General features: G+C 38.9%; 1 protein-coding gene and 1 long non-coding RNA gene across 3 annotated transcripts in view; both read left to right on the top strand.

The window, feature by feature from the left end:
• The window catches only part of cenpt (centromere protein T), a 71,247-nt gene that overhangs the window by 3,124 nt on the left and 51,811 nt on the right, over positions 1–16,312 (top strand). The gene's annotated exons all lie outside the window — the stretch shown is intronic.
• On the top strand, positions 381–14,334 carry LOC121681372. Its single transcript, XR_006022093.1, has 3 exons — positions 381–391; positions 4,361–4,370; positions 14,179–14,334. It is a non-coding gene; the product is annotated as an uncharacterized LOC121681372 (long non-coding RNA).

The raw sequence follows: 16,312 nt of genomic DNA, 5'->3' as shown, positions 1-16,312 counted from the left end.
GTTTCATCATCACCTTTATTGATGCCTGAAATGTTGACATTGCTGAAATACAGAGATGTAGCCTACTGAGAGGCAGCTGCAGACAACGATATTCAATGGGTTCAACTTGTCCCTTGCCTACCAGCTGGATGTAAACAAAGCTATAGAACCTATAATACGTCACATGAAAAACGTTAATAGTCGCTAGTGAATAAAAGTTGTGCATAGTGCGGTATGTGTATGCAAATCATTATGTTTTCTATGTCATTAGATACAATAAATGTTCAAAAAACTAACATGTCGAAGACAATCTTTCTGGGATCAAGTGTTGACGTGACCTGAGCTAGCAGGATAGTTACCAAGGAGCTCTTTCCAGATGTAAAAGTTTGCCATGGTAGCGTAGCCTATTTGCGTAAGCGCAAAGTGGTTCTCTCTCTCTCTCTCTCTCTCTCTCTCTCTCTCTCTCTCTCTCTCTCTCTCTCCGTGTGTGTGTGCGTCTGCATGAGGCTATGTTCAATTCAACTCGGTAGTTGATCAGTCCGGTCAATAGCACCGCATTCACGCCACTTAATGATTAGGCTATATTAACGTCATCAGACAGGCTGTAAAAGTGTATGCGGGAATTTCTCGCATTATGATGGCTAGAGTTGCGGGACTTGAACAAATTATGCGCAATACCCGCAATCCCGCAGTGAAATTTAAGCCCTGAACAGGTTGTACCACTGTAACTAATTAGGTACGTACACTGTAACAGCGACACATTAAAATAAAATGTTACCCTAAATAATTACACCAAAAAAGTAAAGAAGCTTTATCATTGATATATAAGCTTACTAAAAATCAAATATAGGCCTAGCCTACAATTGTGTTCCACAGACAATATGTCCTACAGATAATAACAACAGTAAGAACATAGGCTAACCTAAGTCATGACGACACAGGGGCTTAAGTCTCATGTTGGCCTATGACTACGTAGCCTAGGCTACCAAGCACGTCTGGGTCTGCGACAGTGAAATAGCTCCAATATTAATTGTGCCGCCAATGAATATATGCTAACATGAATCTCATCAGTCACCTATAGATAAGGGTTAGGCTATAACATATGTAGGCTATAATGTAAAAATAGGGTCATATCATATAATGTTGACTTATTAAGATGGGGGAGAGAGCTGAACAAATTACACTGAACTAATTGTTCATTGTTGAAAATCAATCAAAAGTTTGTAGTTGATCCAGATGTCATTGGTCGCAAGGACTGTTAATGGGTGTATCCACAATTGGGACCTTGTTACAAGTTGGTCTTTCAGCTGCTAATGCAATCAGTGGCCGTCAGAAAACATGTTAGACAACTGAGGAATGAGATGACACACAAAATGTACAGTCAAACAGAATGCACAAACATCAATGGGAATCCACCAAACACTGCAGGGAACCATGTTATTGTCAATCAGCACTCTGCCACGCTAAATCAGACCCTGCTTATGTTTGTGCAGAGCAGAACAGATATTTGTAGATATGATGCAGGACCTGTTAAGAGAGATTGGCAACTCCGTCTCCCTCATACTAGTCCCTACGGTGAACGATGTAATAGCATAGTGCTGCTGCTTCTGATGTGCAAGACAAGACAGGGTATATATTCATAATGTGACAGGCAGCATGTATTTATCATTATGTTACAACCTCTGAACAACTACTATTGATGTTAGAAGAACAAAACAATACATCTTCAAATGTTCATTGCTTATTACATGTGTTATAAAAACAAAATCCTTGTCTGCTTTCTGTGTTTTTGCATACACCTGTCAACAGGGGTATAAAGACATATTTGTTCACCATGCACTTAGGCTGTTCTGAGTCATTGTTTGTATGTTATAGTATTTGATAATTTGCATTTATTGCCCATTGATATTGCATTCACATTATTGTTTATTATTGGTATTCTCCTTATTAATGTATTGTCACCAACATTTAAAATAATATCAACTGACATTGTTATTCATAGCCATATTTATTCTGCTCTTATAAGGTAATACAGTGCACATATTTATATTTAATTTATACTACTCTAAACCACCTTCTGAAAATCAACTGTATAGTGTTTCACTGCACCATATGTCTTGACCTGTCTCACCACCTGCCTATAGGCTACTTACACTACCTTACTTACAACACTTTGAAGAGCCAAAAACAAAGCTCAGCACACCTGTTCTGTGCATCAGCAAAGTTGGAGGGTTAATTTATGAACCATCACTTCTAGCTGAAACATCACTTCTAGTAGGCTACATGTGATGTGTAGGCTAGAAGAGAAGTCTTTTATTGTCCACTACTGGGGAAATTCATCGGCAACGCTTTATTTTAATGTGTCACTGTTACAGTGTACCTACCTAATTAGGTACAGTGGTACAACCTGTGTAACATGTACTATCAGGTACTGTACGATCATTGTACTTGCATTATGTATTTGTGGGTACCTACATAGGCTATAGTTGTTACATTGTAATACTGAGTGATTTTACAAAACGTTGCCAATTTGCCTAAATTTTCATCAGAGGCAAAGAGCTGACCCGAGACCTGCTGGATGGGGTAAATCTGGTCATGATAGATTTGATATACAAACCATTCTTAGCTCCAGTCAAGGCCTCATTGTCTTCAGTGTACATGTAACAGCTGTGCTGCTTTACTGGAAGTAAGAAATGCAGTGAAATTATGTCTGATGTCAGCCTATTTGTGCATTTATATAAATGTAGCGTGACAAGTGTGTTTACATACAGCAAAAACTCTTCTGTATTGCTCTCTCTCTCTCTCTCTCTCTCTCTCTCTCTCTCTCTCTCTCTCTCTCTCTCTCTCTCTCTCTCTCGATAGACACATATATATGTGTGTGTATGTCTGTCTGTCTGTCTGTCTGTCTATCTATACACACACATATGTATGTGTGTGTATGTATATGTGTGTGATATTATATACACACATATAAATGAAGCGTGACAAGTGTGTGTTTACATGCAGCACTAACTTCAGTTCAGACCGACAACCTGTTCTGTATTTCTCTCTCTCTCTCTCTCTCCTATCTATCTACGCATACATATGTATTGTATGTAGTATTGCATTACTAGCCTATTCTAATTACAGTGCATGAAAATGCACTGTACTGTTCTTCCTAGGCTTCTTCTTATTACAGTGCATGAAAATGCACTGTACTGTTCTTCCTAGGCTTCTTCTTATTACAGTGCATGAAAATGCACTGTACTGTTATTCCAAGGCTTTTTACAGTGCATGAAAATGCACTGTACTGTTCTTCCTAGGCTTCTTCTTATTCTTCTTCTTCTAACGCATTTAATGCAGCTTCAACCGTTTAACGTAGAAACTTCATTCAAACTATGTTACGTAGGTCTTACTTAGGACATGGGTGCTATGTATTTTTCAACTTTGTAACTTTTATACTTTTTAAACTATTAATTAAAAACTATCAAAATTTCCCCATTGACTTAACATTATGATTATGACATCACAATACGGCCGTTAAGCAATTAGAATCCTATGGCAGGTGTTCGGGCCACCTGGACCAACTGCCAGTCTCAGGCTTTAAGCATACAAACTGGCCCTATTAAGACTACACATCCTGTTCAACTGCTTCCTCTGCCAAAAACTGTTTCAAAATAAAAGTCCTCACTATAATATTTTACTGTTAAACAATTTAACCCTTTAAACTACTGAACTTTTTAACTGTTTAGCCATTGTAACTGTTACTTGTCATCAACTATGACTCCTACCCACTGTAGCTAGTTAGCTAAGTTAGCTAAGTCACATGGTTAGCATAGTTAGCATGTTAGCATGTTAGTTAGCATTTTTAGCAAAACTGCTTAAAATGATTAGCTAAGTCACATGGTTAGCATAGTTAGCATGCTAGCATGTTAGCATGCTAGTTAACATTTTTAGCAAAACTGCTTAAAATGATTAGCTAAGTTAGCTAAGTCACATGGTTAGCATAGTTAGCATGCTAGCATGTTAGCATGCTAATTAGCATTTTTAACAAAACCGCTTAAAATGATTAGCTAAGTTAGCTAAGTCACATGGTTAGCATAGTTAGCATGCTAACATGTTAGCATGCTAGTTAGCATTTTTAGCAAAACTGTATAAAATGATTAGCTAAGTTTGCTAAGTCACATGGTTAGCATAGTTAGCATAGTTAGCATGTTAGTTAGCATAGTTACCATAACTGCTAAAAATTATTAACTAAGTTAGCTAAATAATATGGTTAGCATAGTTAGCATAACTACTAAAAATGATTAGCTAGTTCAGTCATTCCAACTATATTAAACCTCATCTACCTAGTTCAGTCATTTGAACTATATTAAACCTCATCATGTTGGTTGCCAATTAGCACATCATCTGTTTTAACAATATATTTCACACCATATGTTTTGCATTTTCATGCACTGGTAATTCCCTGGAATTGCGTTTTCTAGTTCTTCTTCTTCTTCTTCTTCTTCTTCTTCTAACGCAGTTAATGCAGCTTAAACCGTTTAACGTAGAAACTTCATTCAAACTATGTTACGTAGGTCTTACTTAGGACATGTGGGCTTTGTATTTTTCAACTTTGTAACTTTTATACTTTTTAAACTATTAATTAAAAACTAGTCAAAATTTCCCCATAGACTTAACATGGGCTGATGACATCACAATAGAGCCGTTAAGCAATTAGAATCCTATGGCAGGTGTTCGGGCCACCTGGACCAACTGCCAGTCTCAGGCTTTAAGCATACAAACTGGCCCTATTAAGACTACACATCCTGTTCAACTGCTTCCTCTGCCAAAAACTGTTTCAAAATAAAAGTCCTCACTATAATATTTTACTGTTAAACAATTTAACCCTTTAAACTACTGAACTTTTTAACTGTTCAGCCATTGTAACTGTTACTTGTCATCAACTATGACTCCTACCCACTGTAGCTAGTTAGCTAAGTAGCATGGTTAGCATAGTTAGCATGCTAGCATGTTAACATGCTAGTTAGCATTTTAAACAGAACTGCTAAAAATGATTAGCTAAGTTAGCTAAGTAACATGGTTATCATAGTTAGCATGCTAGCATGTTAGCATGCTAGTTAGCATTTTAAACAAAACTGCTAAAAACGATTAGCTAAGTCAGCTAAGTAACGTGTTTAACATAGTTAGCATACTAGGATGTTAGCATGCTAATTAGCATTTTTAACAAAACTGCCAAAAACGATTAGCTAAGTTAACTAAGTAACGTGGTTAGCATAGTTAACATGCTAGCGCTAGCATGTTAGCATGCTAGTTAGCATTTTTATCAAAACTGCTAAAAACGATAAGCTAAGTTAGGTAAGTAACATGGTTAGCATAGTTGAATGCTAGCATGTTAGCATGCTAGTTAGCATAGTAACTTTGTTAACATTATTATGTTTGTTAACATAGTTAGCATAACTGCTAGCAAACATTAGAGCCATTCCAACTGTCAGTTATCCTCAACTATCTACCTAAATAATTTAACCATTTAAACTATCCACCTATTTAACTGTTCAGTCATTCCAACTATATTAAACCTCATCTACTTAGCAACCAATATAGTTTGTTTTTACTCTGTATGATATTTTACATCATATTTTTGCATTTTCATGCACTGTATTTCCTTCAGGAAATGCTTTTCTAGTTCTTCTTCTTCTAACGCATTTAATGCAGCTTCAACCGTTTAACGTAGAAACTTCATTCAAACTATGTTACGTAGGTCTTACTTAGGACATGGGTGCTATGTATTTTTCAACTTTGTAACTTGTATACTTTTTAAACTATTAATTAAAAACTAATCAAAATTTCCCCATTGACTTAACATTATGATTATGACATCACAATACGGCCGTTAAGCAATTAGAATCCTATGGCAGGTGTTCGGGCCACCTGGACCAACTGCCAGTCTCAGGCTTTAAGCATACAAACTGGCCCTATTAAGACTACACATCCTGTTCAACTGCTTCCTCTGCCAAAAACTGTTTCAAAATAAAAGTCCTCACTACAATATTTCACTGTTAAACAATTCAACCCTTTAAACTACTGAACTTTTTAACTGTTCAGCCATTGTAACTGTTACTTGTCATCAACTATGACTCCTACCCACTGTAGCTAGTTAGCTAAGTAACATGGTTAGCATAGTTAGCATGCTAGCATGTTAGCATGCTAGTTAGCATTTTTAGCAAAACTGCTTAAAATGATTAGCTAAGTTAGCTAAGTCACATGGTTAGCATAGTTAGCATGCTAGCATGTTAGCATGCTAGTTAGCATTTTTAACAAAACTGCTTAAAATGATTAGCTAAGTTAGCTAAGTCACATGGTTAGCATAGTTAGCATGCTAGCATGTTAGCATGCTAGTTAGCATTTTTAGCAAAACTGCTAAAAACGATTAGCTAAGTCAGCTAAGTAACGTGGTTAGCATAGTTAGCATGCTAGCACTAGCATGTTAGCATGCTAGTTAGCATTTTTAGCAAAACTACTAAAAACGATTAGCTAAGTAACATGGTTAGCATAGTTAGCATGCTAGCATGTTAGCATGCTAGTTAGCATAGTAACTTTGTTAACATTATTATCTTTGTTAACATAGTTAGCATAACTGCTAGCAAACATTAGAGCCATTCCAACTGTCAGTTATCGTCAACTATCTACCTAAATAATTTAACCATTTAACCATTTAAACTATCCACCTATTTAACTGTTCAGTCATTCCAACTATATTAAACCTCATCTACTTAGCAACCAATATAGTTTGTTTTTACTCTGTATGATATTTTACATCATATTTTTGCATTTTCATGCACTGTATTTCCTTCAGGAAATGCTTTTCTAGTTTGGTTTGTTCTATTGACATGGAATGAATGAACAGGCACACGTGACTATGGAGTAGGTCTACTTCACAATTCAGATGCCCTAAAATCTCTAGTGTCTAGGTTTATTGCTGGTTCCTGGTTGCTGTAGTGCAATGATGTCATCTGCTGGCCGTGCCGCGCAATAGCGCCACAACATATGTAATTTCACTGGACATTACGGTAAAAATCTTGTTTTTCCTTACTAATATTCGTGTCATCCAGCTAACATATTGCTTAATTCTTTTGACATTTCGTTCCTTTATAAATTGTAATGTAATATAAAGGTACGTTTTTGAATGTCATTACTCTGACATGTGAAGGATAACGGTTACCGACGTGACTAATGGACAAGGGGAAATGCCATTAACTCGGCGTCACGCAGCGGCAATTTTCTTAATATCAATATTTCTCCACATTACTTGATCCAAATTCTGTAATTTTTGCTGGATAAATATTGTACAAAAATGTAGTTTCGTATCAAAGTGGAATGGTTGTCGTCATAAGTCAGCGGCGTTAGTTTGAGCACATAATTGAGGTTTTGTTTACATGTGTTCAATGTAAGTCAATGGGCGTGGGTATTCGGCCAATGGCGGCGTCCAAAGAATCTTTTGCCGGATAGCGAGACAGCGGTTTTCAACGGCACATGAACGGTTAGCAGCTAGCTTCTAGACCGAGAATGCTCGTCATGAAATTAAAAATCCACCGGAGCTCCAAGCGGTTCTGTACACGCAGCCTTACAACACTGTCATTTTGGTACATAGCTAATTTAGATACACCTATGGTGTGGGTGGTTGCGTTTCTTTAGGAGTCAGTCCGCCGTCTTGGTTAAGTGACTATACACGCAAGACGGCGGAAATACGGGACCGTAGTGATGGGACATTCGACACTGAGGCACTGAAGCTTGTATCACCAGAGCCCGTGGTATCACTCCCGTGAAGCAAATTTATTCCACACAGTTCTTCTTCTATAATGTTTAGTGGCAGTTTGCATACTTCGTGCACTACCGCCATCTTCCGGGCTGAGGTGTGATCCAACGGGATGCTATTAATATCCAGTTTTTAAATTAAATGAAAAAAATAAATAAATTATATTTGCTAGTTGGGTCTCTTTTATGAAGGCTATAACAGCCTTAGCTGTGGACTGTGTGCTAGATATACTTAGTAGGTTTTTCATGGTTAGATCTTTTTTAACCACTCCCTTCATGTTTTCTCTTTCTCTGTTATAATATGTGCAGTCTATGAGTATGTGTTTAACACTTTCTATTGCGCCACAGTGTGCACATACCCCCGTTTGATGTTTCCCTGTAATATGTAATCCACTGTTTAAACTTGTGTGTCCCATCCTCATTCTGGTAAGCCTTGTCTCCTCCTGCCTTTTCAGTCCACTGATCTTACTAGATGTTACATCTTTGTGTATGTTGTATAAATGTCTGCCTTTTCCCTCCTTATCCCATCTCTCCTGCCACATTCTGTTGATTTTGTCCTTTATAATACTCTTAATTTCTGACTTGCTTAAAGTGACTTCCAATTCAACTAGTTCTGATTTAATTGCTTCTTTCGCTAGTGTGTCTGCCTTTTCGTTTCCCTCCACTCCCCTTTGTGCAGGAACCCATACCAACTCTACTCTTATTCTCTGTTGGGATATTTTAAAAATGTGTTGATAAATCTCATCTGTTAAGTCCTGTCTACTTTCTCATCTGTTAAGTCCTGACTTTCCACTCTTCCACTCTCAATGGCTGTTAGTGATGATATTGAGTCTGAGCAAATTACCACTTTATTAGGTTTTGCTTCTTCCACCCACTGTAGAGCCAGAGTTATTGCTAGTATTTCTGCTGTAAAAATGGCCAGGTGGTCTGGTGTCCTTTTTTTTAAATATTAACATTGTATCTCGGAATGTGGACTGCAGCCCCTGTTTTCCCTGCCTGATCTTTTGATGCATCTGTAAAAATTTGAACTGTGTCATCATACATTATATCCATATATTGCTGAACATTTTGGTATACCCCTGATTTAATTATATTCTTAGCCTCCAAATCTATCCTGGGAGAACAAAACACCCAGGGTGGAATTGTCGGTATGCTAACTGCTTTACTACATGCAATGCTGTCAATTCCCATTTCCTTTGCCTGTCTGTTTCCATGCCACCCAAAACTGCATGATTGGCGCCCATACTCCCAACACTCTAACAGCACCTGCTTTGTGGGATGTGTTACTTCATGACCCTTTAGATTTGTCCAGTAAGACATTGATAACTTTAACCGCCTGAGGTCTAAAGGCATTTCCCCTACTTCCACTTGTAGAGATGGGATTGGTGGTGTCCTAAACGCTCCACAACATATTCGAAGTGCCTTGGCCTGTATCCTATCTAGTTCCTGCATTGAGGTTTGATAGTTGTTGAGCTACATACTATGCTTCCGTAATCAAAAACAGAGCGAACCAGTGCAGTATAAATCCTTTTCAGGGACAGGCCTGACGCTCCCCAGCTAAATCCCGCTAAACACTTTAGTATATTTATTCCTTTTTTACACTTATCAATCACTTTCTGAATATGTATTTTAAAATTTAGCTTAACGTCAAACCATACTCTCAAATATCTTATATTATCAACTTGCTTAAGTAGTTGCCCATATAGTTTTAGATCTAGAGTAGGGTTCGCTCTTTTTTTGGAATAAACATATAAACTGTGTTTTTTCAATAGATAAATGAAAGCCCCACTCATGTGACCACTTCTCGACCTTAACAATAGCTGATTGCATTTTAACCTTCAAGTTGTCAGTATTCCTACCTCTCACCCATATTGCCCCATCATCAGCATATAATGCTCTACCCATCCTCTGGTCTATTCCATTAAAAATGTCATTAATCATTATATTAAAAAGCAATGGACTACATACACTTCCTTGTGGAGTACCATTTTCTATTGGATAAATGTTTGAGAATTCCATCCCTACTCTTACCTCTGTTATTCAGAAAATCCTGAACCCAATTAAACATCCTGCCACCTATGCCCATCTTATTTAATTTGATTAAAAGCCCTTCCTTCCACAACATGTCATGCTTTTTCAATGTCAAACAGTACAGCCAACACAGATTCTTTACTTACTTGAGCTTTCCTGATTTCATTTTCTACAAAAATGAAATAACGGGGTCCATTGTAGTGCACCCATTACGAAATCCACTCTGGTAAGGGGAAAGCAGTCCTCTCTTTTCAATTACGTATCTTAGTCTTGTAGTAATCATTTTCTCCATAACTTTACATAAATTGGATGTAAGAGCTATTGGTCTATAACTCTTAACCTCTGTTTTATCCTTGCCTGGCTTACCTATCGGGACTACTACAGAATGTTTCCACATTCTAGGCAACTTCCCTTGTTCCCATACCTTATACAATTTTAAAACAACACTCTTAGCCTCATCAGATAGCTGCTCAATCATTTTGTAGCACACAATCATCTTTCCCTGGTGAAGTATTCTTAGCACCTATTAAAGCTCTTTTCAGTTCAAATAATGAGAAATTTGTATCAATTGCACAGTCACTTGTGCCTTTCCTCCCCAATATGTCTCTATTTTCCTCAATTACCTTTACTCTCCACACTACCTCTTCACTTGTTCGATTCTGTGAGCTGTGTACCTTAACAAAGGCCCTAGCCAGTACCTCCGCCTTTTCTGCATTAGTTACCGCCTCCATATCATTCCCCCTTATTACTGGTAATGAGAAGTCCCTTCTAATGCCTCCCATTTTCTTTATCATTCCCCATACCTCACTAACCTTGGTTTCTGACCCAATATTGCTGCAAAAATCTCTCCAGTATTTCCTTTTGGCCTTACGAATCACTCTCTTGGCTTGGGCCTGTGCTTTTTTATATTCAATTAAATTATTGAAAGTGTGATTTTGATTTAATGACTTTAAATGCCTTATTCCTTGCCTTGACCGCTTCTTTGCACCTCTCTGACCACCATGGAACCATTTTATTTTCCCTCATCCCAGTAGACTTACCTATAGTCTCTTCTGCTGATTCATACAATATGCCAGTGATCGTAGAATTGAACTCTTCAACATCATCACTTGGATGTGACATGATTTCCAATAACTTCCCACTCGCTACCATACTATAAGTCCCCAGTTGGCCTCTTTCAATTTCCATCTAGGGAACCAATTACCTTCTAAATGTACCCTTTGGTCTCTCATCTTCAAAATCATCAAATAGGATAATGATCACTTCCCAAACTATTATCACAAAAAACCTCCCATTGGCTTCTCCCTGCTATTTGTTCTGACACTATAGTCCGATCAATAGCTGACTCCGTTCCTCTACCTACATCAAATTTTGTACCCCTCCCATCATTCAAACATACTAGATGCTGCTCATCCATATACTCCTCAATGATACTCCCATTTTCGTCTGTTCTCGTACTGCCCCAAAGTGAGCTGTGCGCATTAAAGTCTCCACATATTATTACTTTACCATTTCCCCTTTCCCATATACCTTCTAGCATAACCTTTGTTAGCTTTTGACAGGGGTTGTAAAGATTAACTACTTTAATTTTAGTTCTATTAACCCACACTTCAATGATGACCACTTCAGTCTGTATATCAGTATTTACATTACACGTGACATTATTGACTTGTGTGTCGAGGGTCAGCTTGTGGGTTTTGTATGGGCCAGCATAAGGGACAAGACCTATCAAACCTACGAAGTTGTGTGGTGAGTTTTGCAGGGAGGTTGGTAATGTTAGTTAACATTAGCTAGGCTACTGTAGCCTTTATACTGTACGAGCCATATCATCAATCATTAACCTAGAAATACTTCTTCGTACATTTAATGAACATTTTGTGTAATAATTCACAGCACGTTAATAAACTGAATATGGTGGTCCAAGAGCAGACCATGCACCGGTCCATGCAACAGGATGGCAGTCAGATACGAAGCACTGCACAATGTTGCTAACGTTAACGTTAACCGCTTTCACACACACATATAAAATACACGATGGTAAATATAACATTCAATACCAAAACACCTATTATTTACACGATTACTCCTGAAATAACTGCTATTAACTATATAAAAATCATTGTTTGGAGGAAAGGGTTCGCGTGCTGTCGCTGGTTGGAAATGATTTCGTACTGGTTTGTGCTGCTTATATATTTTTCAGTGAGGCGCGGTGGTTTATGGGATGAGTAGTTCCTTCGCTCGGAAATGAAAATATGTACACAGTCTTGTACCTTTTGACTTTTTTTGGACTTTCTCTTCGTTTTTTCACTTGAAATGATCTGTTGTATGCTTATGAGTTACGCCGTAGCTGATTAGCCTAAGACATGCTCTAAAACTCTTTAGATACGGATTTTTCCAAAACGTCAATGGGAGAAATGATAGTGCAGGGCGATATGTAGCAAAAAAAGGTGTTTTGGAACATTTCATATAGATTTTTGCAAATTATGTTTTCACTTCTTCAGACCCTATAGTTTGCAAAACTACCTGTTTCCAATTTTTTCCCGGACTGCACAGGTCCAAAATCCAAGATGGTGGATATATCACCAAAAATTGCAAATAATTGCCTTTTTAAAAATTTTAAATGGATATATGTTAGGTATCATTGTATACATACATTTTCTAATAAAATTGAATGACTTGAGGTAATAAATATGACCATGGGTGACATGAGATGTCATGATTATCAACCAGTGATTGGTGTAACCACCATTATGCTATTTATTGGCATACCCGGAAAAACACATTGACTGATTTAAAAGTTTCCTTCACATAACCTAATAATCATTTGAATTAAAGTAATGTTCTGCACTCCAGAAGTAATGTTCTGCCCCCCATTAGATTAGATTCAACTTTATTGTCATTGCAGAGTACAAGTATGAAGACAACGAAATGTGATTTGCTTCTAACCAGAAGTGCAAAAAAGGAGAAAAGTGCAATGTGATATACAAAGCAGTGTTTCCCATACATTGACTTACTTGTGGCGGCCCACCACAATATCAACTTTGACCACCACACAATGATTTGCCATGTTGTACTATTTAAATTGGATGAAATCCTTTCATTGTAGAGCTATGGGCACCTTTGCAAAGCCTCTCTCTCTCTATAGTGCAGTGTAGACAGTAGTATACAGTTGATTTGTATAAAGTAGAGAGGTTTAGAGTAATATAAATATGTGCGGTGTATTAACAGTTACCTTATAAGAGCAGAATAAATATGGCTATGTAATGTGAACAATGTATGAACAACATACATTTGGGGGGGGTCTGCCTCCTTGTTGTCCCTGTCAAGGTTGCCATGGTCATGGACACCTCAACAGGCACAGGCAAGGAGGCATTGGACAGGGCTGGGCTTAGTTGGTTGGTTGTCACTGAAATGGAGAGCTAGACTTCAGCTGCAGGAAAGAAGCTTCCTCTGAACCTGCTGTGCGCCTTATGCAAGCATCGCTTGCCCTGGATGGCCTCAATGGAGGGGAGTGAGGAAATGCGTTGGGCAGTTTTCACCACCCTCTGCAGTGCTTTTCGGTTGTGGGCAGAGAAATTGCCATACCAAACTGTAACACAGTTGGTTTGTGTTGGCTGTGACACAGGTCTCCTCTCACCCATCTCACCTGAAGTCCCATCCTCGACTGCCCTACTACTGTCCCCTTATCTGGACTCCTGGCCTGTACAGCCTAGCGGCCCATCACCTGCCTATGACAATTCTGCCCGGATTCCTGGCCCGTCTGCCGACCCACCACATTCCCCTTGACAACTCCCTTCCCCTGGACAAATCCAACGCTGGACTATTTGAACTTTCTGTCACTAAATCAGGATTAATGAATTATCAAACCAGATACGTAATCACCCCACCTCTTGTAACTTTCAGCTCAAGTGCTATTAAAATCATGTCTTATTCTCTACACCTGACTATCATATGGATTTGTCATGTATACAGACCTTACTGTCCTGTATTGACCCTAGGCAGATTGGTCAGGCCCTTGAGTCGTGGATCTGCTCGAGGTTTCTTCCTATATACATCTCCAATTCTAGGGAGTTTTTCCCCGCCCCTGTTACCCATGGGCCTCTCTCTTTCTTTTTTTTCTTTTCTTCCTTTCTTTCCTTTTTCTCTGATTGCCTACATTCTGTAAAGCGCCATGATACATGTGTAATGTTTTGGCGCTCTATAAGCACAATAAATTAATTAAATTAAATTGGTAAGGATGCGCTTGATGGTGCAGGGGTAGAAGTTCACCAGGATCTGAGGAGGCCGGTGGACCTTCTTTAGCCTCCTCAGATAGAAGAGATGCTGGTAAGCCTTCTTGATCAGGGTAGAGGTGTTGAGGGTCCAAGAGAGGTCCAAGAGATGTGGACACCCAGAAATCTGAAGCTGGTGATACACTCCACTTCAGTCCCATTGATGATAATGGGTGTGTGTGCTAGCTTTAGACTTCCTGAAGTCCACAATGAGCTCTTTGGTCTTCAATAATTCTGTTAACAGGACTTTGTGGAGAATTTCTATTGTGGAGAAATTGTCGGAACATATGAATTTGTTGATTATATGCAAGTCTAATGCTGCCCACTACAGCTAAGTCTGCCTTCATCCATGAATTGTGACTGGTTTCAGAAACAGCATCCTCTGAACAATCTACACCGAGTAGCTCAGTGCAATTAACACACACATTGGATAGCATCTTAATGGCATGGCTGTTGTGCAGGAGATGGTTGTCAGGAAAAGTGACATAAACTGTTGCCAAGATCTGGCAGAATGCTTCTTTGAAAATGTTGAAAGTAAGGCATGAGGCTACAATGACATGTACTTATTATTTAACAATTATACCATCACAAACTCCATGAAAGACCGGACGAGACAGGTCCATACAATGGGAAAAGCATGATGATGAGGGATACAAAATACAAGACTCCACACAAATCAAAAACTTTAAAGCTTTCCTGGGATCGAAGGAAACCAAAGCCAACCTCGTCCTATACCTTGGTCATAAAGCTGTTGAACTATGTAAACTGCCAGTCACAGTTCACACACACAAAGGTGGCAGTAGCAGTAAGTCATTTTGGCAAAACCCCATATATCTACATGTCACACAGATGTCTTGGTGTTTGCCCTTCACAGGGTACCAGACATCAACAAAGACGGTCTCATTGTCATGGGCACTGGAGAACGTCGACAAAAGATACAGCCTAGAAATCTTGACGCACCCTAGCGGCAGCAAATGTAATTTGCAGTCAGGATAGTCTAGCAACTCTCTGGCTTGTGAGGTGGAAAAACCAAACTTCGCTCAGGACAATCACATCGTGTATAGAGTCGGTGGACCTATCGGGTATCCTATTGTATCCTATCCTATCAGGAAATTGAAAGTCAACCGCTTGACCCGCCATTTACCGTTTATCCCGTGGGAAAGGAAAGGTTTCTGTTTCAAGTCAATATAGTCATTAACACACTTTGTAGGCTTGTAGTAGGTCCTCATCCATCTCCAGACGTGTTAGCTGGATGTGAGAAATTTGTGTCAGCTCCTCAAAACATGGTTTTCAAACAGCTAAAGCCCTTCGGTGGAACATGTTTAAAACTCTAAAACCCAACCAGGGAGTGGAAAAACTAGGCAAATCCAATCCCTATGATTGCCCTACCATCGTCTATTGCTGTCCCATGCTCTGATTCCTGCCCGCACAGCCTAGCGACCCACTATTTGCCCGATGACGACTCTTAATTCCTATGGACAATTCATCCCCTACACTGGACTATTTGAACACTAAATAGGATTCATGCATTATCATACTGGTTATGTAACCATCCAACCACTTTGTAACATATACCTCAGGTGGCTCTAAATACCATGTTCTATTCTCTGTATATAGACCTTACTGTCCTGTAACTGACCCCAGGCAGATGGGTCAGGCCCTTGAGTCGTGGATCTGCTTGAGGTTTCTTCCTATATGTTTCTCCCATTCTTGGGAGTTTTTCCTCACCCTGTTACTCATGGGCTCTGTCTGAATGTTTACAGAGTGTTAAAGCGCCATGAGACATGTGTAATGTTTTGATGCTCTACAGTGGGCAGTGCTTCGACTTGGCCAGCTTCACTCGCGGTCCGCGCTTGGGATCACGCGACTTTAATTTGTATTTTTCCAATGAGACGCTGCAACAACCCAAACAACCGGTAGATGGCTCAAGTGAGCAGGGTGTCTCGTAAAAAGAAATGGAGCCTGGAAAACCCTACACAGACTTCACTACAGACTTTAGCAGACTGGTTTAGAAATAATGTAATAGCCAGAAATATGCCTGCCCTGTCCTAATAAAGAAATATTTGGTTAACTGCGAGTGAATCCCGTTTGCAGCCGTAGAGACGCAGGACAAATTAAACATTCTGGTTTTCTCCGAGTGCAACGATGATAGACAGACATCATTTGGACAAAATATAGAGCATATTAACCTCCGTTGCTCAGCCAAATGCCTTCCTGTTTCATCCTGGTATCAC

Source organism: Alosa sapidissima, chromosome 14, assembly GCF_018492685.1.
Source record: "Alosa sapidissima isolate fAloSap1 chromosome 14, fAloSap1.pri, whole genome shotgun sequence".
Lineage (NCBI taxonomy): Eukaryota > Metazoa > Chordata > Actinopteri > Clupeiformes > Clupeidae > Alosa > Alosa sapidissima.
This window is presented reverse-complemented; position numbering and strand designations above follow the sequence as displayed.